General features: G+C 41.1%; 1 pseudogene across 1 annotated transcript in view; it reads left to right on the top strand.

Annotated features, from left to right (window-relative positions):
- Positions 1-241: 241 nt before the first annotated feature.
- LOC104597007 (uncharacterized) overlaps positions 242-27937 on the top strand; it is a 39211-nt pseudogene continuing 11515 nt past the window's right edge. Inside the window, exons 1-8 of the transcript XR_016082780.1 lie at positions 242-725; positions 840-992; positions 2392-2607; positions 2739-2921; positions 3214-3435; positions 20982-21098; positions 21188-21331; positions 22874-22975. The product of XR_016082780.1 is annotated as an uncharacterized LOC104597007 (transcript). The remainder of the gene's footprint in view (positions 726-839; positions 993-2391; positions 2608-2738; positions 2922-3213; positions 3436-20981; positions 21099-21187; positions 21332-22873; positions 22976-27937) is intronic.

The raw sequence follows: 27937 nt of genomic DNA, 5'->3' as shown, positions 1-27937 counted from the left end.
TAATGGGCTTTGGAACTTTATGTTTGAACTAGGAACTATGTCGGTTCGGTTCAAATCGATTTCGATTTTCTTGTATGAAAACCGAAACCGACTCGAATCATCAGTTTAGGAATTTGCACAACCCGAAACCGACCCGTACTGATGTAAACCCGGTCGACTCGGGTTGGGCCGGTCCGGGTTGATCGGGTTGGGCCTTCTTATGAACAGCCCTAAATCCTAGCCAACCCCCCCGCTCGACAAGCCCAACTGCGACTACGTAGCCTGAGCATCGGAGAAAAGGACAAAATTCTCTGTTCTTTCTCAGACAACGGCAGCGGAGAGCGCTTTTTTTTTGCTACAGCATAAGTTCGCTTAAGATTATTTCATTTCCCTTATTTTTTTATCTGTCATAGCTTTTATTTTATTCTAACATATATTCCAACGAATTCGAATGAGCATCTATTGTTAGTTGATGTTCACATAATTCGTTATTTTCAAACTTTTTTTTAGCGGATTCAACTTCTCCGAACCCTCTTCTTTTATCTATGGAGATTGGGTCTTCTCTTACGGTTTGTAACAGCATTCAACTGTGGCGTTTCAGCTCTAGACCAAATCATTGCAAGTGGAGGGCGCTTTCAAGTTCACGTTTTCCTTTGAATTATTCAATTCACGTTTCCAACAGTTCCATCTCTAGAGTTTTCAACTGCAAAGCTTGTCTGAAAGATAACAAGATATTCGCAGCAGAGGTGATTCATTATAACTATTTGACTATGCTAACATTTAAATTTCAATATTTGAAACGTAGTTGTGGATTTCATAGCGTGATAAAGACTTGGAATTTGTGAACTTTCATCTTTCAGACGAAAAGTATGCCTGGCGAATGTTTTAAGGAATTTGAACTCTCTAGTTTGACGGCCTTATCATCATTGGACGGTCGATATTGGGGAAAGGTCAAAGACTTGGCTCCCTTTATGAGTGAATATGGTTTAATCCGCTTCCGTGTTCTAGTTGAGGTACAGTTCTGCATTCACCCGCCTGCATGCAGCCTAGTCTTGTTGGGAGCATATATTTCTTTATATGAAAACGATTCATTTGTTATATATTCGTCTCTTAGTTGCATGAACTCTGCACTCTGGATGGACACCAGAAAAAATACGAGCATATACTTTACCTTTTTCAGAAAAAAAACGCATTTTTCCTATAATTTAGACATATTATCAACGACACATTCCATTAAAAAAGAAGACTAAGGAAAATGGTTATTGATGGTGTGCGATTTGGAAGCTCCTAGTTAGAGGGCAGATTGGACGTCGGTCTGCTCTGCCGGCCGGTCGAACTGCTAGAGAGGAATGCTTAGAGGACCCGGGGTGGCTTACCTGGTGTGGGCGCTCCAATGCTTAAGTTAGTACTTTATGTGTGCGAGCTGAAAGTTTGATAGCTAATAGGCTAGTGAGCAATAAATCACGCATACCTTGTGTCACTGGGGTAGATGCCCTTATATAGGTGAGCTGTCGTAGGTTTCACGAAACATCCCTGAGATCTTCGGCCCGTGCTGTTAGGAGTCCGTTCCGCACCAGGAGGTGGACTTCATGATAGCCGATAAGACTTATCAAGTCCGCCCGATCCGGGCGAAATGAAGATAAGGCCTGTAGACGTGCGGCGTGATCCCGAAGAGCTCAAAGACAATTGGCTTGCTTCTAGAAGTATGCTACGTGTCACCTCGGCAAGTTGGGTCATAACGAGCTACTCGGTCCTCACCCCTAGCCGAGGTGCCCGAGGTACCCGAGGTGACCTGTCTTGCTGAGGTGGCAGGAAGTGATTTGTCAATGTATAGTCAGTTGGTTGCGTCCACGTGTCTGCTTATTGGTAGGTTGGTCCAAATCACCCCTCATCAGTTATTCAGTGGATTATTCCTCCAAGCACTCCTTTTTCCTAATACAGGGACAATGGTAGTGTTAAAAAATAAATAAAAAATTGGAATACTTGATAGACATATATCTTTGGCTGGGCCCTTCTTTCATACCGGTAATGGCTGTGAATCCATAGAAAGGTATTCTACTTCATTCATGTGTTGTCCCATGTAATAATAATTCCTTTTCGATTTTGGTTCATTTACTTATTTTTCCTTATTTTTTAATTCAGGTCATTAGGATTGTCTATATTTTCTTTTACATGATATTGAACTTTGAACTTTCTTGCCATGAGCAAGGGAAGAAATGACTGGAAACAATTGGAAAGATAAGCATGATATAAAACTATGAATTTTATTAAATTGCTTTTGTGCAGATGGGTTTGTTGCACTGGGTCTATTTGCATCAGTCATCTTGAAGTATATTTATCTATTATGTCTCATGTAACAACCTTTAAGAATTTTATACTGTTCAAATTAACATGTTTTTTTGTCTATTATAGGTCAAATGGCTAATAAAGCTTTCACAAATCCCTGAAGTCAAGGAGGTTCCAAATTTTAGTGAAGAAGCTCAATCTTTTTTACAAGGAGTCATTGATGGATTTAGCATGAGAGATGCATTAGATATCAAAAACATTGAGAAAATGACTAACCATGATGTTAAAGCAGTTGAATATTTCTTGAAGCAAAAGTGTCAATCCCATTCAGAGATCTCAAAGGTTTGTTTCTTTAATTGTTCTTTTCATCTGGCTAGGGTTTGCTATTATTGTGTATGTAAGCGTTACAATTTACTAGTTTTCCCCTATTGAGAGTGTTAAATATGTCAAATCTCTATCTTGTGTATTTATAGGTAATTGAGTTTTTTCATTTTGCTTGTACATCTGAAGATATCAACAACTTGGCACATGCACTGATTCTTAAAGAAGCTCTTAACAGTGTGTTGTTCCCAGTCATGGATGAGTTGATTGAAGCATTCTGCAACATGGCAAAAAAGAATGCCCATATTCCAATGCTTTCTCGCACTCATGGCCAGGTATTGAAACTATTCTATATTCATTGGAATGCTCTGTGTATGTGTGTGCATTTGACTCTATACATACCATTCATTTTCTGCTGCTATTGACATTATAATATAATCATTTTGGTATCCTCTGAACTAAATTTATGTAACAGGGATGCTATTATAGATAATGACACTTAGATATTTGTTAAATAATTGGTTTTTACTTTGATTCTTCATATTTGCACATCCTAGCTTTATCCTTATCCAAGTTCCGTTTATGTAATTAAATCGGCTGGATGTTTTGTTATTTATCATATTCTAGACAGCTCCACCTACTACTTTGGGCAAAGAAATGGCGATTTTTGCTACCAGATTAAGTAAAGAAAGACAGGACATCTCTCAAATTGGGTTGTTGGGCAAGTTTGCTGGTGCAATTGGGAATTACAATGCTCATCTTGTTGCATATCCAGATATTTATTGGCTTAGCATTGCTGAAGAGTTTGTCAAATCTCTAGGATTAAGTTTCAACCCCTATGTGACCCAGGTATATTTAATCTCCATTTAATTTGTTTGTTAAATCAAGTTGATGGTTTTGATTTGGTTTCTCATACCGGTTATTTTTGCCTGCTTCATGTATTTCTATCTCTACAAAAAAGTGCAAAACAAAGAGTTAACTGCCATGCCTTATGTGAATGAGTAGAAAAAGGAAAGGAATTTTTTGGTTACAAGGGTTGTGAGTGTCTTTGTGGCTGGGCAGGGTTAAAATTTCAACATGTGAGAGATTGGGAGTTGGAAATGATTGAGAGCTCATCCATTGCCCATTTAGAGTTAATAACTATTCAATACTGACATGCACATGCTAAGCAAGAAGATGCAAATGGAGGGCCGTGGAGGCTGGCACTTTACCTGGATGAGGCTCGAGATCTTATGGACTCCATGAATGTAAATCTGTTCTAGATTCCTAGAGAGTTAAACACTGTAGCAGATTGGTTGGCTAAAACGGGTGTTCGCAGGGAAAAATTATATAGCGATATTCCTTTGTGTGAATAAACCCTAGTTGATTCTAGGTCAAAGTAGAGAAGAAGAAAGAAAAAAGAAAAGAGAAAGAAGAAGGAGAAGGAGAGAAGAGTATTCGGCCAGACTAGAAGAGAGAATGTGAAAATCACTCTCACCTAGCCGACCCACTTGAATTTTATTCATAAAACTTAGAGTTACAAGAAAGACTATTTTGTCCCTCATAGAAGATGGAACACATAACTTAAACTCAGATACAATAGACCTTTCACTTTCAAGAAGATAAACCAGAATGACCAAAATACCATTGACTCGAGCTTTCTAACACTCCCCCTCAAGCTGGAGAGTATATATCATATAGTCCCAACTTGTTACAAATGTAATCTATTCTTCCCCGAGACAATCCCTTTGTGAAGAGATCTGCCCACTGATTTCCTAAGCTCACATGAGATGTAGTTATTACCCCACTTATCACTTTCTCTCTCACAAAGTGACAATCCACTTCAATATGTTTAGTTCTATCATGGAAGACGGGATTGGATGAGATGTGAACAGCAGCTTGGTTATCACAGTATAGTTTCATGGGTTTGTCAATTGAGAATCCCATCTCTTGTAGTAAGTTCTTCAGTCATACTAGTTCACATGTGGTATGGGCCATAGCCCTGTACTCTGCTTCTGCACTACTTCTTGCCACCACTATTTGCTTCTTGCTCTTCCTAGTTACAAGATTGCCACCCAGGAAGGTACAATACCTTGTGGTTAATCTCCTGTCTGATATAGAGTCAGCCCAGTTAGCATCTGTGTACCCTACTATCTCAAGAGTTCCTTCATTTTGGTATAACAAACCACGACCTGGAGCACCCTTTAGGTACCTAACAATTCTCAGAACAGCTTCCCAGTGAGGAACCCGAGGATGTTGCATAAACTGACTCACCACACTCACAGCAAATGATATATCTGGTCGGGTAATGGTCAGGTAGTTCAACTTTCCCACCAACCTTCTGTATCTTCCAGGATCATCAAACTCTTCACCTGCATCCACACTTAACTTGGCATTGAGTTCCATAGGAGTCTCTGTTGGTTTAGCACCTAACAACCCTGTTTCTTCAAGTAGATCAAGAACATATTTTCTCTGACATAGGTTGATCCCCTGTTTTGACCTCGCAACCTCTATTCCTAGGAAATACTTTAGCTTCCCCAGATCTTTCGTATTGAAGTGATCCTGTAAGAATTTCTTCAGCCTGTCAATTCCAGTTATGACAATATCATCCCATACACGGCTAGCAAGATTTTCCCATCCTTTGAGTTATAGCTGAACATAGAATGATCAACCTGACACTGTTTCATCCCAAAGGCCTTCACCACTTCACTGAACCTGCCAAACCATGCACGTGGAGATTGTTTCAGTCCATAGATTGCCTTTTTGAGCCTACACACCTTACCAGCCTCCCCCTGAGCAACAAACCCTGGTGGTTGCTCCATATACACCTCCTCAACAAGATCACCATGTAGGAAGGCATTTTTGATGTCAAGTTGTACGAGAGGCCAATCATACATAACAGCTAATGAAATCAACACCCAAACTGAACCAATTTTAGTCACAGGAGAGAATGTCTCCATATAGTCCACACCATATAACTGAGAATAGCCCTTGGCCACTAACCTTGCCTTCAATCGTTCCACACTGCCATCAGGGAGATATTCACTGTATAGACCCATTTACACCCAACAGTGTGCTTACCAGGAGGAAGAGTGGTGAGTTCCCACGTGTGATTATGTTGTAGAGCAGAGAGTTTTTCCATAGCTTGCCGCCACCCTGGGGAGGTAAGGGTTTCTTCCTGTACAGTCTTGGGAATGGGAACAGATGAGAGTAATGATATAAACTTGCAATGAGAAGCAGAAAGGTGAGCAGTGGAAACATAGTCTGAAATGGGATGAGAAGTACAAGTACGTTTACCTTTCCGCAAAGCAATAGGGAGATCAAGATTTGAAGGAGAAGGAACAGTAGCAGGATCTGTCAACAGGTGCTGAAGTGGAGGAGGGGCCAAAGCACTTTTGCGGGTTGTTTACCTTTCCACCTGCACTTGAACAAAGAGAAAAACCAATACCAAATATCTATAACAAAAGGACAAGAGATTAGTAGGTGGTAACAACTCTCACCATTGGATTTACATAAGACATAAAAGCTAGGAGATACACACAAAGAGGGTCTTCTTTTGTGTAACATATCCAAAGTGTTGATCTTACTATGATCCACTTCCCAACAAAAGGCTATTTTAGGTGGAATGAGTCTACATCAAACCTCTTTAAGGGAAAAGAGAAGGATCAAAGAAAGACAAAAAGAGACTTGAAAATAGAGGCACACAGGAATGAATCCTTGGGATGGAGACTTGAAAAAGATGCACACAGGAATGAACCCTTGGGATGGGGGAGGGGGAAGAGACTTGAAAAAGATGCACACAAGAATGAACCCTTGGGATGGGGGGCCTAAAAAAGACACCTATCTGGTTTAGAAGGGTCCAAGCACAAACTGCCAAGAATTTGTAAAAGACTCATGAGATGATTCAATTCATTATCCCTGTTGAAGGCATATTTTTGTAATCCAAATAATATTTAATAATTTAATAACCCAAATAAACTATAAAAAAGCATCCAGTATAGGAGTTCCCTCTCTTTAAGTGGGGAGTTCCCTATCTTTAAATGGGAAGGAAAGGTGTCCTTCACCTAGGAGGAGGAGGTAGTTACATAACTACCCCACTCCCTATTTAAGCTCCTTAAGGGGAAGCTAGAGAGAAACATAGACACTCTTCAGGGAAAATTATCTCAAGAGATTCTTAAGAAAAGCAAAGATAAAGAGAGAAGAAAAGAGAAGTGCTCAAGTCTTGTAATGGCTTAATGGGTATGCTTCTCTTAGATCAACAAATGTGAGGAGCTATAAGAATGAGGTGAAGAACAACAACGCTTGGTTTCTAGATCAACAAGCATGGAGTTCGAAGGACAAGAAGGGTTCTCACCTGCCGGTAAGCGGAGAGAAGCTCTGAGAATAGAAAATAAAGAAATGCTGCTGGAGGAGATATTCTACCAGAAGGACTTTACGATCAAGATTAGAGAAGGAAAGAGAGGAACGGTTTTGTTGGTGGGAGGTGCTGTTCCTTGGTTTCTAGGTTTTTTAGATGGAGCTGCCCAAGTGAACTGGAGTGAAGTGTGGAAAGGTATGCTAAGGCAGGTCAGGAGAGAATACGTAGCTGAGAGAAGAAAGAACAACAAAGGATGGTTTTGTTACTCTGGAAGAAAAGTTCGACAAAAGGAAAAGGCAAACAATAATTATCCCTGAAGGTGCTCGGCAGCAGGGATGGTTAGCGGTGGCTAATGTTATACACAGGAGATTAATCGGCAAGGAATCAAGGACCGTGAAGGTACAGGCAGAGAAAGTAGTTGGTGGACAAAGTAAGAAAGAAGAGATGACAGAAAGAAGAAAGAGACCGGAGAGGTTGGGCTTAGAAGACACAGTGGAAAACCAAGGGAAGCCAACAGTGGCGTTTACAATACCAGAACCAAAAATCGCTTTGGCCGGGGAGAAGGGAGCTTGGGAGAAGAAACTCATTTTATCTACGAGGAAGGAGGTAAAGGACTGGAAGGGGCTGTTAGAGGAGGTGTCGTTGAAGCTTGGGTTAAACCAGACGGTCACTCTTATTCCATTCAACGATAGAAAAGCAATCCTTGATGTGGGGGAGATGTTGATGGACTTCACCATGCTGGATACGAGTGAAGGACCTGTTAGAATTGAAAATTGGTGCCCCCTTTCGAATGAGGTTGCTGCTGTAGAGGGCAGTTTCAAGCTGAAGCTGCTAGGGCTACCTTTTCATCTCTGGCAAAAATTCACCCTAGAGAGATTGGTGCGAGCGATGGGTGGTGTTCTTCTGTCGTACAAGACTACAGATTTGAGAGCAGTTCTTTTGAGAGTTGCTGGAATGAAGCCTGAGGAAGTTCTGAGGGTACTACAACTATGCGCAAAAGGATACTGGTATAAAGTCTGGGTGAGTTCGGAAGTTGAAACGTTGCAGTGGATGGGGAGGTCAAAGCTTGAAGGAGATGATGACGTGGCAATATGGATTACAGTTGGCGGGACTGAGCAAAGGAAGTTTGGACACGTGGCAACTGCTGGAGTGAAGCTTTCATCAAATGTGGAAGCTGAAAAGTCGAATGCCGAAAGTAAAGATGCATTTTTGGAAAAACTTTCAAATTTTTTTGAAAACAAAAACAACCTTACAGCTGGTTTGTCCTATGCGGAGTTGGTTAAAGGAGTAACCCGGTCAGACCAAGGGGTGGTTCGCGTCAGGTCCAAGTTCGAGTTTCTCACTACACATTCTGACCCGACTGGCTCAGTTCCGGGTCGGTTTGTTCATAATGAGATAAGGGCCCACAACACTTCTTCGGATTCATGTGATCACGTGAGTCGTTTTTATAAGCAGCTGTTGATAGACAATTCCAAGTGTCTATCTTCTTCCTCACTAGATTCGACTGTTGGGGACCGAAAATCTCTTTTAGTCGTGGTAGCTCAAAGGAGATGTAGGGAAGATGGTGAAGATGAGGGCGGCGGTTGGGTCAGTTGTGGTAGCTCAGAGGAGATGTTAGACTCAGACGATGAAGCGGAATTTCAGTGTGACGAACGTCAAGGAGAGTTTGGAAGACACCTTAAACACTGATATACTATACTCAAAGCTTGCAGCAGAGGATCCCTTACTGCATAAAACCTCCACTGGGTGCGGAGAGATGAATGTTGCCGAGTGTGCTTTGAAAGACAAGGAGGAAAATCAAATACTAAGTAAGGAAGAATCAATCCAGGACAGTAACTTAAGACAAGGGACCTGCAAGAGAAATTTGGTTGCTCACCAAAATTCGAGCAGAGATGGCACAGGCGGGGATAAATGACAGAGCCTCGGAAGTACGAACAAGGGTGAAGTCAGCCTAGGTGGCGATCAGCCAAGCCCTATTCAGAGAGTGGGAGGACTAACCCTGTCGATTGTCTCTTCTCCTATTCTTTTAGACCTAGGTATGGCTGTGGTTTCGGTTTTAGATACTAATGTCTGCTCTGCCTGTGATGTCAGTCTTTCAGATTCTAGTCGTGCCCCTGTACTGAATACCCAAGGATTAGAGGCTGACAATGAGGAGGGTGGGGAGTTACAGGAGGGGGGTAAGAAGGTGGTGAGGGTGGGTAAAGCAGATTCAAGTGAATTAGCTAGGGGGGAATCTAAGGAGGGCAGTGGTAAGTTGGAGAAGGAGAAGGAAGGGAATAGGAGGAGTGAGGTAGGGGGTAAAGAAAGATAAGGGAGAGATAGAAGAGGAGTCATTAGCTGAATTTGTAGGAAAGTTAGGTTGCAAGGTGAAAGATCTAAATGAGCTGAAAGGGTATTTACGGGTTGAAAAAGATGGTGGGAATAGGAGGAAGAGAAGGTTAGGTGAAGCTGAGAAACTGAAGTTGGAAGTGGATGAGGGCAAAGAGGCTAGAGTAAGGAAAGGGAGGGGAAGAAAAGGAGGCTATTAGAAGGAAAGGGAGTGGGGGTAAGCAGAGGTGTTGAAGAAATGAAGATTGTAAGCTGGAATGTGAGAGGGTTGGGGGGTGCAAGGAAAAGAGCTTTAATAAAGGAGGTCTTAAAGAAAGAAAACCCAGACATTGTTCTAAATCAGGAATCTAAACTCATGTCATTTGATAAGAGATGGGCTAGGAGCGTGTGGAGAGTGAACGGACTAAGCTGGGTTATGAGCCCTTCTTGGGGTTCATCTGGAGGGTTAATTACTTTGTGGAAGGATGAAGTAGTGGAGGGAGTGGAAGAGTTAATGGGAAGGTTCTCAATTTCGGTCAAATTTAAACAGGTGTCAGATGGGTTTGAATGGGTCCTCACCAATGTTTATGGCCCCAATGGTTACAAACAAAGGAAGGAGTTGTGGGAGGAATTGGAAGATATTAGAGGTCTATGGGAGGGGCCATGGTGTGTAGGAGGGGATTTCAATGTGACTAGGTTCACCGAAGAAAGTAACAAGGTGAGGCAAAGGAGCACTACCAACATGAGGAAGTTCAATGATTTCATTAATGCTTTTGAGTTAAAGGAATTGAACCTTCTTCATAATAGCTTTACTTGGTCTAATCTCCAAGATGAACCTATCTGTTCCAAATTAGATAGACTGGGAGGAGCATTGGGGAGATTTGGTGTCAAGGGCCTTACCTAGAGTTACTTCTGATCATTGGCCTATAACGATATGTAAGTCTGATCTTGGTGGCTGTGGGCCTTCTCCCTTCAAGTTTGAAAATATGTGGTTACTTCACCCGGACTTCAAAGACAAAGTGAAAATTTGGTGGAATGAAAGTAACCCGGAAGTCAATTGGTCTGGGATGAAATTCCATTGGAAGCTAAAAGAGATGAAAGTCAAAATTAAGGAATGGGATACTATACATTTTGGGAGGATAGAAGAGAGGAAGCAGCAATTGATAAGCCAGATAGAAGAGTTAGATGCGAAGGAGGAAAGTGGATGTTTTGGGGGTCGGGATAAAGAACTGAGGTGGGAGTTAAGGAAGAGTTTGGAGGACACAATTTTCAAAGAAGAAGTAAGTTGGAGGCAGAAATCTAGACACAAATGGGTGAAGGAAGGAGATAGGAATACAAAATTTTTCCATGCAATAGCCAATGGTAGAAGAAAGAAAAACACCATATCTAAGTTGGAAGTTGATGGGACAGTCTTAGCTCAACAACAAGAGATTGCTGGGGCTTTTGCGGAACACTTTAAGTCCATTTCCGGAAAGCCTCTGCAAGAGAGATTAAGGATCGAAGGGTTAGATTGGCCTAAGCTCCCTGATGAGTTGAGGTTGTGGTTGGAAAGAGAGTTTGACATAGAAGAAACTAGGGATGCCATTTTCTCCATGGATAGATCTAAAACCCCGGGCCCTGATGGTTTCACGATGGCCTTCTATCAAGATTGCTGGGAGATAATTAAGGTTGATATTCAAGCAGTGTTCTTGGAGTTCTTTGGAAGAGGTGTGATAAACCCAGGCTTGAATTCTACTTTTATTGCTTTAATTCCGAAGAAGGTTGGGGCTTGTCACCCTAAAGATTTCAGACCAATCAGTCTGGTTAACAACCTCTACAAGATCATTGCTAAGGTGTTATCCAAAAGAATTAGAGTGGTGCTCCCCTCAATTATCTCCCATAATCAAGGTGCCTTTGTGATGAATAGGCAAATTGTGGACCAAATCTTAATTGCAAATGAGAGTGTGAAGGATTACAGAAGTAGAGGGGAGAAAGGGTTGGTGTGTAAGCTGGATTTGGAGATGGCATATGATCTGGTTGATTGGTCTTTGTTGATGGAAGTTTTAGAGTCTTTTGGGTTTGGGCAAAGGTGGTGCAAGAGAACTTGCTATTATTCTGTGTTAGTAAATGGCAAAGTGGTGGATCACTTTCCAACTGTCCGGGGTATTAGGCAAGGGGACCCTCTCTCCCCATTCCTCTTTACCCTAATTGTTGAAGTGTTAGGGGGGCTTATTGAGAGGGCAAACTCCAGAAATCTGATTAGTGGTTGGAGAGTGGGGAGGGATAGGGTTCCGGTCATTAACCTACAATTTGCAAATGACACAATTCTGTTTTGTGATGGCAAGGAGATTAGTGGGGTGAGCAATCTAAAGATGGTGATTAAAGTGTTTGAACTAATGACTAACCTCAAAGTAAACCTTGATAAGAGTTGTGTGATTGGTATTAATATGAGTGAAGGAGAGGTGGAGGAAAGGGCCCGAGCGATAGGTTGTGAGATAGCTCATTGGCCACTGAAGTATTTAGGGCTTCCTTTAGGGGATAATCCTAGAAAAAGGAGTTTTTGGACTCTGGTGATTGATAGGTTCACTAAAAGGCTAGCTTCTTGGAAGAAGAATTACTTGTCTTTGGGGGGTAGGATAACCCTGATTAAGTCAACATTGGCAAACCTTCCAGTCTATTACTTGTCGGTGTTCAGAATCCCTGAAGGAGTTTGTAGGGAATTGAAAAAACTAATGAGGGACTTTTTATGGGAACCCGGGGAGGAGAAAAGGAACCATAGAGTTAGGTGGGGGCTAGTTACAAGAGCTAAAAATGAAGGGGGACTGGGGCTGGGGAACTTGAAGAAGAAGAATGAAGCTCTGTTAGGGAAATGGTTATGGAGATGGTCCAAAGAAAAGGAGAATCTGTGGGCTAAAATAATCCTAAGTATTCATGGGCAAGAGGCAGCTGGCTGGGATCCAGGACTATCATCTAGGGCTTCAAGAGCCTCTCCTTGGAAGTCCATTCATGCCATCCTTCAGTCTTTTCTTCCCTTCATCAGGTATGATCTTGGTTCTGGTTTGTCGGTAAATTTTTGGGAACACACTTGGGTGGGGGATTTTCCTTTGAAAGAGCAGTTCCCCTCCTTGCATGCTCTGTCTAGGTTTAAAAATGAACCAGTAGCAACCTTTGCTACCCTATCTAATTCTGCTATTGGTTGGAACTTGGGTCTTAGAAGGGCTCTCAGAGATTCTGAGTTGGAACCCATTTCGAATTTGCTTAAAATCTTGGATGAGGTAGCTCTTGAACCTTCCCGTGTGGACTCTAGGGTTTGGTCTCTTGTCCCTTCGGGTATCTTCTCTTGCTCCTCTTTTTTCAAAGTATTGACACAGCCTAGTCCGGTACCTGGGTCTTCTTTTCCAGTTCGGGAAGTTTGGGGTAGCCCTATCCCTCCTAGGGTAAGTGCTTTTTGTTGGGAAGCAATCCTAGAAAAGTGTAACACTTGTGACATACTTCAAAAGAAAAGGCCTAATTGGTGTTTATCTCCACATTGGTGAAGGCTGTTATCACTTGCTTGTTTCTTGCCCTTTTGTTTCAGAGATTTAGTGTTGGTTCTTTTCTTTATTTGGTTGTAGGTGGCCCTCCCCTTCAAGTGTGCAAAGCTTGTTCAGTTCCACTCCAGTGAGGGGTTTAAAGAAGAGGTAAAATTTTGTGGAGATGTGCTAGAGCTGCTATTTGTTGGATGGTTTGGGAAGAAAGAAATCAAAGATTATTTCATGACAAAGAAAAATACAAGGAAGCCCTCATAGAAATTGTTTATGTTAGGGTGGCACACTGGGTCAAGTCTTTGAAGCTTTTTGAAGCCTATTCAGTAGGAGACATCATTAGAAACTGGGAAGAAGTGGCTCGATCAGCTCCTATGTCTAGTGCCATTAGACCTGTTTGGACTCCACCAGATTTGAGTTTCATCAAATTGAACTTCGATGGTAGCAGTGAAGGTAATCCAGGCCCTTCAGGCATAGGTGGTATTTTCAGGGATGAAGAGGGTCAAATTATTGCTATGTTCTCAAGATCTATAGGCTGGGGGGATTCTCTGAGAGCTGAAATCCTGGCAGTTCTAGAAGGAGTAAAAAGAGCTAAGCAGTTGAATATTAGTAAGCTGCTGGTGGAAGGAGACTCTCAATTGACTGTTAGTTGGTTACAGAAGGAAGAGTCTAGCCTGTGGAAGTTCTCAAATGAAAGAAAGAAAATCAAGCAGCTAACTCAGATCGTAAGGGTTCAATGGGCCAAGAGGAGCACTAATTCCATGGCTGACACCTTGGCTAAACAGGGGGTGGGAAGATCTAATTTCTTTTGGGCTATATTGTAATAGGTGTTTTCAGTTCTGTAAGTTTTTAATAAAATTACTGTTATTGATAAAAAAAAGAGAAGTGCTCAAGGGAAGATGTTGAGCAGGAGACCAAGAAGAAGAAGAAAAGGAGAAAAGAAGAAGAAAAAAGGAGAAGAGGAAGAAGAATAAGAGGCAACTGAATTAAGGCCTCAACAAAACTTAGCTTCAGTCGAGTGAAGCTTTCTATTTATACTATTATGGCCGTACATAACAATATGTCTACAGAATTATGAAAATACCCCTGCGGGTACTAAGCCTGTGTACAGTACATATAATACACCTGTTAACACTCCCCCTCAAGTTGGGGCATAGATATCAATCATGCCCAACTTGTCACAGAGACCTTGATGTCTGGAATGGTTTAGCCCTTTTGTAAATAAGTCTGCAAGTTGGTCTTCAGAGCTGATGTATGGAGTGCATACTTTGCCTGTGATGATTTTCTCTCTGATAAAATGCTTGTCAACTTCAATGTGCTTTGTTCTATCATGTAGTACCGGGTTGGCAGCGATACTGATAGCTGCCTTGTTGTCACAGAGTAGAGTCATGGGTTTACCAACTGGAAAACCCAACTCTCCTAATAGATTCTTTATCCACATACCTTCGGCTACTCCGTGTGCCATTGCACAGTACTCGGCTTCAGCACTAGATCTAGCTACCACGGTTTGCTTCTTACTCCTCAACGTAACAAGGTTCCCTCCTACAAAGGTGCAGTAACCACTAGTAGATCTTCTGTCACTTTGAGATCCAACCCAATCCGCATCTGTGTAAATTTCAACCCTCAAGTGTCCATGTTTCTGGAATAATAAACCAGCACCTGGGAACTTCTTAAGATACCGTAGTACTCTCTCCGCTGCTTCAAGATGGGTGGACCTAGGTGCATGCATGAACTGACTGAGGACACCAACAACATATGCTATGTCTGGACGAGTCATGGAGAGGTACAACAATCTCCCTACAAGCCTCTGAAATTGCTTCACATCCTTAAGTGGTTCACCTTGACTGTCACTTAACTTATGGTTGGGATCAATGGGAGAGTCAGCTGGTTTAACCCCAATCTTTCCCGTGTCCTTGAGCAAATCTAGGACATATTTCCTTTGGGAGATGAAGATGCCCCTTTTTGATCGGGCAACCTCAATCCCAAGGAAGTATTTGGCGGGTCCTAGATATTTCACCTCGAACTGAGTGGCAAGGAAGCCCTTCAAACTTTGAATTTCATCCTTCCAGTCACCAGTAACAATTATGTCATCCACGTATACTATTAGGGCAGCCATTTTACCTTCTACTCTTTTTACAAACAGTGTGTGATCTGACTGACATTGCTTGTATCCCCTCTCCTGAACTGCAGTATGAAATCTGCTGAACCAAGCCCTTGGTGATTGCTTCAGCCCATATAAAGACTTTTTCAACTTACACACCTTTTGTTCACTTCCTTGAGCCAAAAAACCGGGGGGTTGAACCATATAAACTTCCTCTTCAAGGTCACCATTCAAGAAGGCATTCTTGATGTCGAGCTGATGTAGATCCCAATTCAGATTGGCAGTAAGAGAGAAAAGGACTCTAATAGAGTTCATTTTGGCAACAGGAGCAAAGGTTTCTGCATAATCAACCCCATATACTTGAGTGAAACCCTTTGCCACTAAACGAGCTTTATACCTTTCCACGGTTCCATAAACCCCATGCTTAACAAATAACACCCATTTACATCCAACTGGATCCTTTCCCTTAGGGAGATCAACAAGTTCCCATGTGCCATTCTTATTAAGAGCATCAATCTCTTCCTTCATGGCCTTCATCCATTCTGGAACTGAGAGAGCTTCTGCCACATTCTTGGGAATAGGGATACTGTCAATAGAGGTAAGAAGAGCACGAAATGAAGGTGAGATGTTCTCATAGGAAACAAAGTTGGAAATGGGGTGTTTGGTGGTGCACGACCTAACCCCTTTCCTGTGGGCAATGGGAAGGTCAAGATCATTAGCAACAGGGAGGTTAGGAGTCAAGTTACCTGAGTGAGTATGATCTTCCCCCAAGGGATTTGATGGCATTTGAGGTACGACTTCTGGATTCTCCTAAGCTCTTGAACCTGATTGGCCTTTACGACGACGAGAAAAAACACGGAAAGGTGGAGGATCAGAGGGAGAAAGGGGAGAAGGAGAAGGAGTAGGGAGAGGAGGAAGTTGAACCAGTTTCTCCTCATACCTACACTCCCCTAAGGAGAAACAGGAAAGAAGGGCTCATCCTCAAAGAAGGTAACATCCATGGAGACATAGAATTTCCGTGAAACAGGATCAAAGCAACGATACCCTTTCTGAGAGAATGAGTAGCCAAGAAATATGCACGGGATAGCACGAGAGTCCAGTTTTCCTCGGGTGGGGGATAGGTTTTGGACAAAGCACCGACAACCAAAAACACGAGGAGGAATAGAAAGAAGAGGGGCCTCAGGAAAGAGAAGCTGATGTGGAGCTTTGTACTCTAACCAATGAGAGGGCATTCGGTTAATGAGGTATGTAGAACAAAGGACGACCTCAAGCAAAAAACGTTTGGGAACATTCATGTGGAGTAGTAAACCCCGTGCCACTTCAAGAAGGTGACGGTTCTTCCGTTCAACCACACCATTTTGTTGTGGCGTGCGGGCACAAGAGCTCCGGTGAAGTGAGCCATGTGAAGCAAAGAACTCCGTGAGGTCACTATGAAAAAATTCTTTTGCATTGTCTGATTGAAATATTTGAATTTCGGTCTGAAATTGGGTGAAGACTATCCGCTGAAAATCTTGGATAATTTTTGGTACTTCTTCACGGGTTCACATTGGATATACCCAAGTGTATCTGGAATAATCGTCAATGAAGGTAATAAAGTACTTGTAGCCACTCTCAGAAGGTAAAGTAACAGGGCCCCACACATCCAAATGCACAATGTGAAAATGAAACTTAGATTTACTATTTCTTTGAGGAAATTGAGTTCTACAATGCTTGCTTAACTGACACGTTTGACAAGAAAAATTGGAAACAGACACGGACTTACACAGTTCTGGGAAAACAACTTTCAACGACTCAAAAGACAAGTGACCCAAACGACAATGCCATAAATACATTTTACTCTTTCTGAACTGACTCATAGACTCTGTAACAAGAAGGTCAACCGTATTCTCCAGCATATAGAGTTCATCAACCATACGACCCCTACCAATCGTCCTCCCCGAGGCTAGATCCTGAATCACACAATAGGAAGGGAAAAAAGTCACGGAACAGTTTAAGGAATTTGTAACACTACTGACTGAAAACAAATTCATAGGAAATTTTGGAACATGAAGAACATTAGAAAGAGTAAGGCCAAGGGGAAGAGAGAGAGTTCCTTGAGCAGCTATGGGAGAGTATGATCCATCAGCTAGTCTCACTTTATCTCTTCCGGAAAGAGGGTGATAAGTTTAGAAGAAAGAGGACATACCAGTCATGTGTTTTGACGCTCCAGAATCAATGATCCATGGAGAGTCAAGGTCGTGAGAAGCAACATGGAAAGCTGTGGCAGGATTACCTGATGTGGATGCAAAAGAGGTGGTGGGAGGAGCATCCATCTGGCGAATTGTTCTACCATAAAGCTTCAAATGGTCACGGAAGGAGTTGACAATATCCTCCCTTGGGTCGGATCCCGAGTAGTTATGTTGGTCATGTGGTGGTTGAGTCACAGTGGAGGTGGAGGGCTGATTCTCCCGAGTAACCATATTGGCCATGTGGTGTTTCTTGGTACCTTGCTGCCTAGGTCTTCTAATACCATCTGGGCCTTGCTTCTTAGGTAAATCCTGAGCCCACTTCGGTTTCCCATGGAGATCCCAACAAGTATCTTCTGCTTTCTTCTGGTGATCCACTCTCTTGAAAGAAGGTCCACCACTAGTAAGGGGACCCCCCTTTGCCGCCAACACAATTGCATCCCCTCCGGTGCTGTTCATCAAGTTCCTTCTGCTCTCTTCAGATTGGACAAGTGCATAGACCTCCTGAATTGAAGGAAGATTCTTAGAACTTAGAATTTGTACTTTGATGGATTCATAGATAGGATTGAGACTATGTAAAAAGGCAAACACCCTTTGCTGTGAGACAAGTTTCTTATACAATTTTGCATCTTCCTCACACTTCCACTCAATATTCTGGTAATGGTCCAGCTCCTTCCAAACAGTTGTCAGGTCAGAGTAATAAACTAATAAACTCCTCTCCCCCTGTTTACAAGTAGATGAAGCTGCTTGCAGTTGATAAATTTTGGCATAGTGTCGAAGTTCAGAATATGTGGACTTTGCCTGATCCCAGATCTCATTTGCAGTTTCAACCCACATGAAGTTCTTCCTTATTTGTGGTTGCATGGAGATCAAAAGCCATGACATAACCATACTGTTCTCCTGATCCCATTTATCGTGTTCTGCATTTCCAGAAGATGGTTCTTTGATTCTTCCATTTATGTAGCCTACTTTTCCCCTTGCAGTTATGTATAGCTTGATCCCCCTTGACCACTCTAGGTAGTTTAACCCGTCAAGAGGAACAACAGCCATAGGGAATGATAGATCACTGTTCCCTCTCATTCCATTCTGCATTGTGGAGATTCCGGATGTAGCTGAATCTTCACTACTCATGATTCACAGTTTAGAAATACACAAAACCAAAGCACAGTCTTATAGAGATGCAACAGTCCACAACTAGACACTTGCTGATTTTCGGCCTCACAGAGAACCAAGTACAAACACTGCAGCTGCAGTACTAGGGTTTATAACCTACACTGTGTAGGAGTCCACAGAACAATATACGAACTGCACATGCAGTGTAACCAGGTCTGAATGACCTACAGTTCACAACTTTGATACAGCTTCTCAGCCCCCAAAAAAAAACACAGTAGGAGCAGCAATATAAGTGGTGATTCACCACACCTAATCGGCTGATATCCACTTTCCAGGGCAGCCGAACAGTCACTCAAGTTCTAGGGTTCATCAACAGCCCCTTAGAGAGCAGACTAGGGCAACATACAATCGGAGGAAGGGGAACAGTCCCTACTCAGATTCTGGGACATTGACAGTCGTGCAAGAAGCCATAAACAGGGAAAAAAAAGGTTCAGTACCAGCAATAGGCAGTACAGTCATGAACTCGAACTTCCCTTCAGGTCAGAGCATTCCTTCGAACATCTGGGATGGATTTCTATAGTCCTCTTAGCCGAAGCAACCCGGTTACCAGCAAAAAATACATGTAGCCGAACAGTTTTTCTGTGCTAGGAAGTTGAACAGTCAGCATACTTGTAGCAGAGCCCTACTCGGCAGTGGAGACTAACCGCAGCACTAGAAAAGCTTCCTCTTCCTTGTCTTCAAGCATCAGTACTATAGCTCCTTCGCAGCAGTGGAGAGAGTCCTCAGCTAGTTGTTTTCTAGGCCTGGACGGACCTGCTCTGATACCATGTTGAGCAGGAGACCAAGAAGAAGAAGAAAAGAAGGAGAAAAGAAGAAGAAAAAAGAAGAGGAAGAAGAATAAGAGGCAACTGAGTTAAGGCCTCAACAAAACTTAGCTTCAGGCGAGCGAAGCTTTCTATTTATACTATTCTGGCCGTACATAACAATATGCCTACAGAATTACGAAAATACCCCTGCGGGTACTAAGCCTGTGTACAGTACATATAATACACCTGTTAATAGAAGACATGGAAGGAAAAGAAGTTTCACTAATACAAGTAGGAAAAGGAAAGCCCTCTTCATGAATACTTCCTATATATGTCTTCTTCTATGTATCCTTCTTTCTCTCTCTTTTATTTTCACTTTTGAGAAAGGAAATAAAGGGAAATAAACCATTTACAACTAGGTGCCTCTACTTGGTTGATTATGGTCCCTCTTTCAAGACAAAGTTAGGGATTAAACCATCTACAGTCTAATTCTCAAGGGCTGATTATGGTTCCCTTCAAATGAAAATGAAGAACAGAGGGATAAAAACCATTTACAATCAACTATTCAGTTTGATTGACTACAGTTCCCTTTTTGTATGCAAAAATCCAAGGATTAAGGCTGTCTACAGTCAAAATTTCATTTAATTGACTACAACTTATTGTGAAGAAAGGAGTGAGAAGGAAATTTTCTTTGTATCAAAAAGAAAAGAGAGAAATGTATTGTTGTATAGTTTCTCAATTGTATTTTCTTTTTCTTTCTTCTCATTCTTGTACACTTGATGTAAAAGAAACACAAATGAAAAGTTCTTTTTAAGTACCCTATTGTTCTTTTCTTTTGTTCTATGCATTCAATTTTCCAAGTCAGAATCAAAAGATGTTATCTACTTTCTTGTGGAGATGCAATTAAGGGGGACAATCTGTATGATTCCCTGAATGGGCCTTACCCAAAATAATAAAAACTCAATCACTTGATTGAGTGAATTATGTTGCATGAGAATTTATTAAAATTTTCAAACCAACAATCCCTCATACCTCTTTGGAAGCCAAAGTCACAATTGTGACCCACCAAAAATAATGGAGGTGCATATGGAAACTTTATCAAGGCATAATTAAGAGATGTGCTTCAGGGAGTGAGATGGGTATTATTTTGAAGTTTGCTTGTTGACGGCCAGATTAACATTTCCTGGCTGAAAGAAGTGGAAGGAGTTGCAGGACCTTGGCAATTAAAACATCATATCGGAAAAGCAATGTGTTGTTTAGCTGACATTTTAAAATCTGTGTTCTCTTGGGTTCCTAGATCTGCCAATTCTTTTGCTGTCTTCTTAGCTTGTGAAGGAGTTAGTATATTTTTTGTTTTCTACTTACTATTTTGGTGGTTTTTCTATGAACAGTGGGGGATCATCAATGTGTTTGTTCCATGTTTCTCTGTAAAGTTCAAGGAAGAACATACCTTTTGTAAATATTTACTGTACAGTTTTTATTATCAATAAAACCTTTACCATTTAACAATAAAAAAATGAAGTGAAGCTAAAAGGCCTGAGAACATGGCTGTCCTTGTTCATTCAACAGAGGAAAATACATGAAACTTGAGGAGAATCATCTGATATGGCTGCTACATCGTAGAAAAAGCCAATCTAGGGAATCCATGTGGGAGTTGGACCTACTGTACTGCTTACTGCTGGAGAAGAATAATTGTTCCTGCAGTTGTATGCTTTTGGGGCAACTGGCCCATTCTGCATGATGATTGCTCTTATAAACTTCAAATATAATTTCTGCATCCATGCAATATTATTTCAATATCTGGGTAGACTTGGTAAAGAATCCTACAGATGTAATGTAATATTGGAAATTAAGAACAGCATGAAATAGTCTTTTGGTTAGCTCTGATGATATGTGCATTTTTTTATTAATGTTGATGACATGTTAACTCATGTCATGTCATCCAACATTAATAAGTCTTTCTTTGATAAAAAAATGTTGATGACATGTTCATGAGCGGTGCAGATTGAGCCCCATGATTATATGGCAAAACTTTTTGATGCAATAATCTGATTCAACAATATTTTGATGGATTCTGATAGGGATATATGGGCTTATATATCTTTGGGTTACTTTAAACAGGTGAGCACCTGATGGCACCCAACTCTTTTTAATGTTTAGAAAATGAAAATCTTCTTGTATTAAGTCTCAAGTGTCCTTTCATTTTCCAGATGACCAAAGATGGTGAGATTGGATCTTCAACCATGCCTCACAAAGTAAATCCTATTGACTTTGAAAACAGTGAGGGTAACCTTGGAGTGGCTAATGCTATTCTGCATCACCTCAGCACAAAGTTGCCCATATCGCGGTGGCAGGTAAATACGTAGTTTCATATATGAAGTTTTCTTGAATACTCCTTTTCACTATCCTCTTTGTTATTTCAATCCGGAGTGCATTTCAATACAGTTCTTTGGAAAGAAACTGCTTAGATAGGGCCCACTTATAATTCAAGATATTCTTAAGTGGAATTTATTCTGAACGGTGGTTCATAAAAGAGTGCCACCTGGATTTTAAGTCTCTAACTTTTGGTTTCAAAAGAATCCCATTTCCTAGATAAGCTCTCTTTTATGAATAACTTTTTAAATAAAAATTGAAAAATTTTGTGGACTGTAAGATTTTAAATTTCAAATTCAGGTTGATATAAGGCTGATATGGACTGCAAGATTCAAAACTTGGGCAATACAGAGGGTTCCCTATCTGATGAATGGTCTGGATTGGTTACAAAATTCCTCCATGTGGCTGAGATAAAGTAGGTTGTGTAGGAAAAGTCTCTACTTGATCTGATTAGGAAGCCAGTTTCATCTGTGCATGTAGGTTTTCTGCTCAGGTCATCTTGTGAGCTTTCCTTAGCGACCTAAGAATCTTTCATGTGACAAATTAGTTTGTATTTCAAAAGGAGTCTCTAAAATCCTCTTCTTATCCTAATGGCTTTCTTTGACATATTTTGCTTTTTCAAAAAACTTATTACATATTTACAAACAATTGCATAATAATTAATGATGATCAAAAGACACTGACAGTTTTACAGAAGAAGACTAATGTGAATAGAAGATTTAACAGTCAGAGAATTTCTTGAACCGTCTGGATCTCATCAGTATTTGCAAGATTGAAAGGGGGTTTGTTTGGAATTGGGCCTACTAGAAAAGTGAAAAACCAAAGACAGCTATCAGGAGAAGCAAAAAGGTTTCAGTTTAATCTTGTGGAGTTTGGCATTGTTTGTGTAGCTGTTGTAGGGTGTTGGTGTGTCATGTTCTGGTCCAGCAGGGCTGGTCTGTTTATTGGTCTTTGTTGCTTCTTGTATTGTGGGTGGTTATTCCTTTCTTTGCTTTTTTAGAAGCTGGAGTCGGTCTTTTGGAGGTGTAGTCTTGATTGTTCTTTCTCTTGGGTGATTGCTGGTCACCATCCTCCGTATCCTTCTTTTTTATTTTAATAAAATATTTTTCTTTTATTACCAAAAAAATAATTAATCAAATTGATATCAAGAAATAATTAATTAATCTGGTTGGACATAATTGTCTAGTCAAACTGACCATCTTCGCTTATTTGTGAATGATAGGATCTATCAATCAATCAATCAATCTGTGTGTGTGTTTCCAAAAATTTGGAGCCTTTTCAAATTTTGTTCTCCAATGATTCAATTCTACTCCAAGTCTCCAATTTCCAACTCCTACTAGCTCCTTGGCAGTTAGGTCTTGATGGAATACTGTGTTGGTTAGTAACTATATGCTCACTGATCATGCAGGGTATATTATTTTGAGAATAAGTTACCTTTGTTTGGTAATTGGCTGCAGCTTGAGAAGGTTATGATATTAAAGTGTAGATCATAAGCAGTGATTCTTGTTTGATGCTATTTACAGCGTGATCTGACTGATTCAACAGTCTTGAGGAACATGGGTATAGGATTAGGGCATTCTCTTCTTGCCTACAAAAGTGCACTACAGGGAATTGCAAAGTTACAGGTAAGCATTAAATTGCCGGTTTTGTTATTTTCTCCAAGCAGATGTATTGGTTCTAAATGCCTTTTTCTATGTCATTGTTGCTATCTTTTCTTTTCCTTTGTTTTAAAGATTTGAATAGATAGGCTTCTTTTAAGCAAGTTTCCCACTAGATAATTTGATATTCATACAATTAATTTCTGTAGCACGTGCCTTCCATGGTGTTTACATTTGGAGTTTTAATATCAAGGTTGTTTTAGAAGTTCAATGAATACAAAATGGTGTCATCATACTCAAGCTAAGCTATATGCACAGATGCCTGTTTAACTCTTATTGTCATTCCAAACAAATATGATCTCTTGCCTCTTCAAATGGGGAAGCAACTTATTTGACTTTCATATATCATTACAAGATCTCCACGGAATGTCAATTCCTTAAGAAGTTGTGTTCAAGGAATCTGCACCCATAAGTTGTTCTTCAATGTGGAAATTAGGTGATATGAAGACCATGAATGGATCAAAGTTCGACAAGACCCATATTTGTTGTGGTGCTAGAACTATTCTAATCAGCTGATTCTTGGCTTTGGTTAGATAAATAAGGAACTACCTTAGCATCTGATAACAATTTGAACAGAGTATATTTCATGGGCTGGATACCCACCTACCACTTTATGGAGGTTAGTTTAAGAATAAAACTATATCAAAGCTGTACTATTATATATAGAGGGACCATGGTTCTCTTCTGGTTGTTGGTCTCCTAGAAGTCAAGACCAAGTTGGAATATACCATATCTGGTAGTGGACATGCAATTTGGAACAAATGGTAAACAGTTACCTTGCAGATGCGACAAATTCCTCATCCTTGGGATGATCAGCAGCTGTTCAGTTAACCAATGGTTTAAGCAATGCTTTCTATGGTCATAAAGGCTAAAAATGTGCTCCATATGCTGGTAGAGGACATGCAATTTGGAACAAATGCATGATACATATCATATAAAAATTACATTAGATGCATATGTATTTACTGATCTTGTGATCTCTACCAAGGAGTTGTCTTGGGTAACTTCCTGTTGGTAGGCATGTAGGTAAGTTTGAGTCATCATCAAGGCACATACATTCTAAGTAAGCTGATGTATGAGTATGTCTCCTAGGCAATGAAGTAAGCTGAAAGCCAAAAACTAACATGACTAAAAAGAACGCAATGAAAACCTGCAAAGGTTAAACATTGTGTTGCAGCAAAATCAGAATAAAAGGGTGGGGGTTCCAATTTTGGCCTCGGTCATTTGTCCCAGTTTACCTCGAGACCAAAAGATGAAAAATTGCTCAAATCAGAATTGGTTTAAAAAAAACTCCTACTAGGTAGCATCCTGATCTTCCATATTGCATGCTTAAACAAAGCACATATGCTTAGCAGAGTAGATCACGATATCTCGTTTGAACACTCCAAAGATGATCTATCTATTCTAATAGCAAAGCCCAACTCTAGTTATTGCGTTGTATAGTTGTCCAAGTTTCCAGTTTGAGACTTGTTTAGTAATTACATCCAAAATGGGATCTTTTTTTTATTGATTGGTAAATCATTAGTTTATTACTTGAGAGAAAAAAATGCTTAGGGCCCTTTTGGCCCGTCTTTTTGAGAAGATCTTCTTGTAGCTCTGACAGTCAAAAGACGCATTGAGCTTTTGACATAAGATCTGGGCAGCCCGAAGACAGTCTGGCAGATGTGCGTCTGCCCGCGTCTTTCTGTGCGAGATTAAAACGCGAAAGATGCGGGAAGCTTCATTTGACGCTTCCCGAAATCAGCCTGAAATGGGCTTCTTGCGTCTTTTCGGTGCACCGTCTTTTGGCGGCTAGATCTTCTGTGAGCCAAATGGGAATAGACCAAAAATTGGTCTTCCCAGCTTGTAAACATCCGAAAGAGCGCACGGAAAGACGCGCCAAACGGGCCCTTAATGTACATTAGGAAGTGCTAAGCACCCCAAGCATTTCTGTTGAGTTTTGGGCTGATATAACATGCTTTTTATTTACATAGCATAGTTAGGGAGTTATTGGGCCTTAGGCCCATTAGTCTATGTTTTAAGTTAAGAATGTTTTTAAGTTCTCACAAGTAGCCGACTTACTAAGGGCATACTTGTCTTTGTACTCTCTTTTATTTATGAGTATATAATCTAATGAAAGGGGCGGCCAGACCAAAATTTCTGAGCTTCTCCCATTCTCTTCTATCTCTCATCTCTCTCTTTCTTAGCTGAAACCTTTTCTCCTCTTTCTTTTCTTCTTTCTTTTACAGTTTTTATATCAAAACAGGTTGTCCAAACCTTTCTACTTGGTATCAGAGCAAGTTTAAACATTTCTTGAGCTGCTCCATCATGCAGCCCTAGATCGGTCGACTGCATGATAAGGTAAAGGGCTGGTCGAAGACTTCAGGTAAGCCCAGTTTTTGGATTTTTTGGTGGAATTGCAATCCCTTGTAGCTGATCTAGGGTTTTACACCAAAATCAGGAAGAACTGGAGAAAGGGGAAGAGTCCTGTTTTAGTAGGACTCTTCAATTTTGACCTAGGAAGTGGCGCTCTAGTTTTCTAGGGTTCCTTGAGGTTTTCTGAAGGGGGCGGTTCAAGTCCCAACCTTTTTGGAGGTCTCTGGAGGGAGCGACAACCTCTTCTCTCTCTTCTCCCACTCCCACGGAAAAAAGGAATCTTTGGAAAGAGGGGCTTCTAGGGTTCCAAGAGGGTGTTTGAAGTTTCTAAAGGAGATAAATACCTTCTTTTTCATCTCAAATTGATTTCCTAACCTAATACGAGAGTTATGGAGGGCTGTGTAGTTGAAAACAAATTTTCAGGAGAAATGAGATCCGGGAAAGGAGGTGCTAGAGACCTCTTCGGGGCCGGAACCGTCACTACAATCAAGTTGGATGGTACAAACTACTTAGAATGGTCACAATATGCAAAGATGGCTATTGGTGCTCATGGGAAATTGGGGTATGCCATCGGTGAGGAAAAGAAACTTGAAACTAACCATTCCCGATGGGTATAGGAGAACTACATGGTGATGACTTGGTTGTGTAATTCCATGTTGCCCCATATAAGTAAGAACTTTTTATGGGCTAACATAGCTAAGGAGATTTGGGATGGAGTTAGCAGAAACCTATTCACAGAATGAAAATGTTGCTAGAGCTTAGCAGTTGAGAAACCAAGTGCTTGCTACTAGGCAGGGAGATAAGTCTATTGCTATTTATTTTTCAGCCCTAAAAACCTTATGGCAGGAGATAGATCATTTGGAGACTATGGTTTGGGAAAGTAGCAAAGATGCAACAACTTATTAGAAGCTAGTACAAAAGAATAGGGTCTTTGAGTTTTTAGTTGGACTTAACTAGGAATGGCAACGGGACGTGATGGGGACGGGGAGCCTCTCTCCATTCCCGTCCCCGCGAAAATCCCCATCCCCGTCCTAGTCCCCGTCCCCATCCCCGCTAACGAGGACAAGGTTATCCCCATCCCCATCCCCACGGGGATCCCCATTCCCCATAATTTTTTATAATGCTAATAATTTTTGTTTTTGTTTTTTTATTTTATTTAAAAAATAAAAATAAAATAATTAAAATTTACAATCTATTAAAAAAGATTCAAACATATTCAACCATATTTTTAAAACATTAATATATAGACGTATGTATACATATATAATGTATACATACATATATACATATATACATATATATTAGTAGGGATCCCACGGGCGGGGATCGGGGTCCCCGCGGGGCGGGGAGTGCTCTCCCCGTCCCCGCTAACGGGGATGAAAATTTCCCCATCCCCATCCCTGCGAGGGGGAAATCATCCCCATCCTCGCCCCATTCAGGGCAGATCCCCATGGGGATCGGGGAAATGGGGAAAATTGCCATCCCTAGACTAAACCCTGAGTATGATATTGCACGACAACATATTCTTTCCCGAGACACTGTAACTCTTTCTCAGGCATATGCCTTTGTGTCTAGAGAGGAGAGTAGGAGAAATATGATGATGAGGAACGCAGGCCTTGAGCAATCAGCTATGGTTAGCACAGTGAATCCTAAGCCGAGTGGGGATAAGGGTGGAAATGAATCGAGGAAGGAGGAGGACAAAAGGGATCTGATCTGTGACTACTGTAAGAAACCCAAACATACCAAAGATACCTACTGGAAGCTTTACCCACACCTTGTACTAAGCCGTCTCAGAAATAAGAAGGGAAATGTGAATATGGTAGTGAGTGGTGATTTATCAGGGCCACCTACTACAACTTCTCTAGAATTTGTTGCGGCAGTTGCAGTGAGGGCCGAATTGGAGAGATATGGATAGTTCCTGAATCAAAAGGATACAACCAGTTCCAACTCAGTATCAGGTGGATAGCAAGGTGCAGGTGGATTAGGAGGTAGTCATTCTACCTCGTTTGCACATACAGGTAGTTCACATGCCACTGCAAATTATGTATCCACTATAAGTAAGGGGGGATCTCCTTGGATTATAGACTCAGGAGCCTCAGAACATATGACCAACATTTCTACCATTTTTACCTCATACCACCTCTGCTCTGGCAGAGATAGAGTTCCACAGCTGCTGGATCACATGTTCCCATTGCTGGGAAAGGGTCTGTCAGGACAACTGATACCATTACCCTACATTTTGTCCTCCATGTTCCTAGACTGAGCACTAATCGTTTATCTGTTAGTAGCTAGACAAAGAATTTGAACTGTTATGTGATTTTTTCTCCTGGTCATTGTGTTTTTCAGGATTTGGAATCAAAGAGGGCGATTGGGAGTGGTCGTGAGGTGAATGGAATCTATCTTCTTGATGCGCTTCCCAGTCATCAGAGTCATCATGTCAACAGGAGTATTGAGTCAGAGTCAGTGGATCAGATTATGCTTTGGCATAATCGATTAGGACATTTGTCTTTTGCTTCTTTGCGTTTTTTGTTTCCCAAATTGTTTGAGACTGTCAGTTTGTCCAGTTTGGAGTGC

This window comes from Nelumbo nucifera, chromosome 2 (assembly GCF_055504915.1).
Source record: "Nelumbo nucifera cultivar China Antique chromosome 2, China Antique-T2T, whole genome shotgun sequence".
NCBI classification, from domain to species: Eukaryota; Viridiplantae; Streptophyta; class Magnoliopsida; order Proteales; family Nelumbonaceae; genus Nelumbo; species Nelumbo nucifera.
This window is presented reverse-complemented; position numbering and strand designations above follow the sequence as displayed.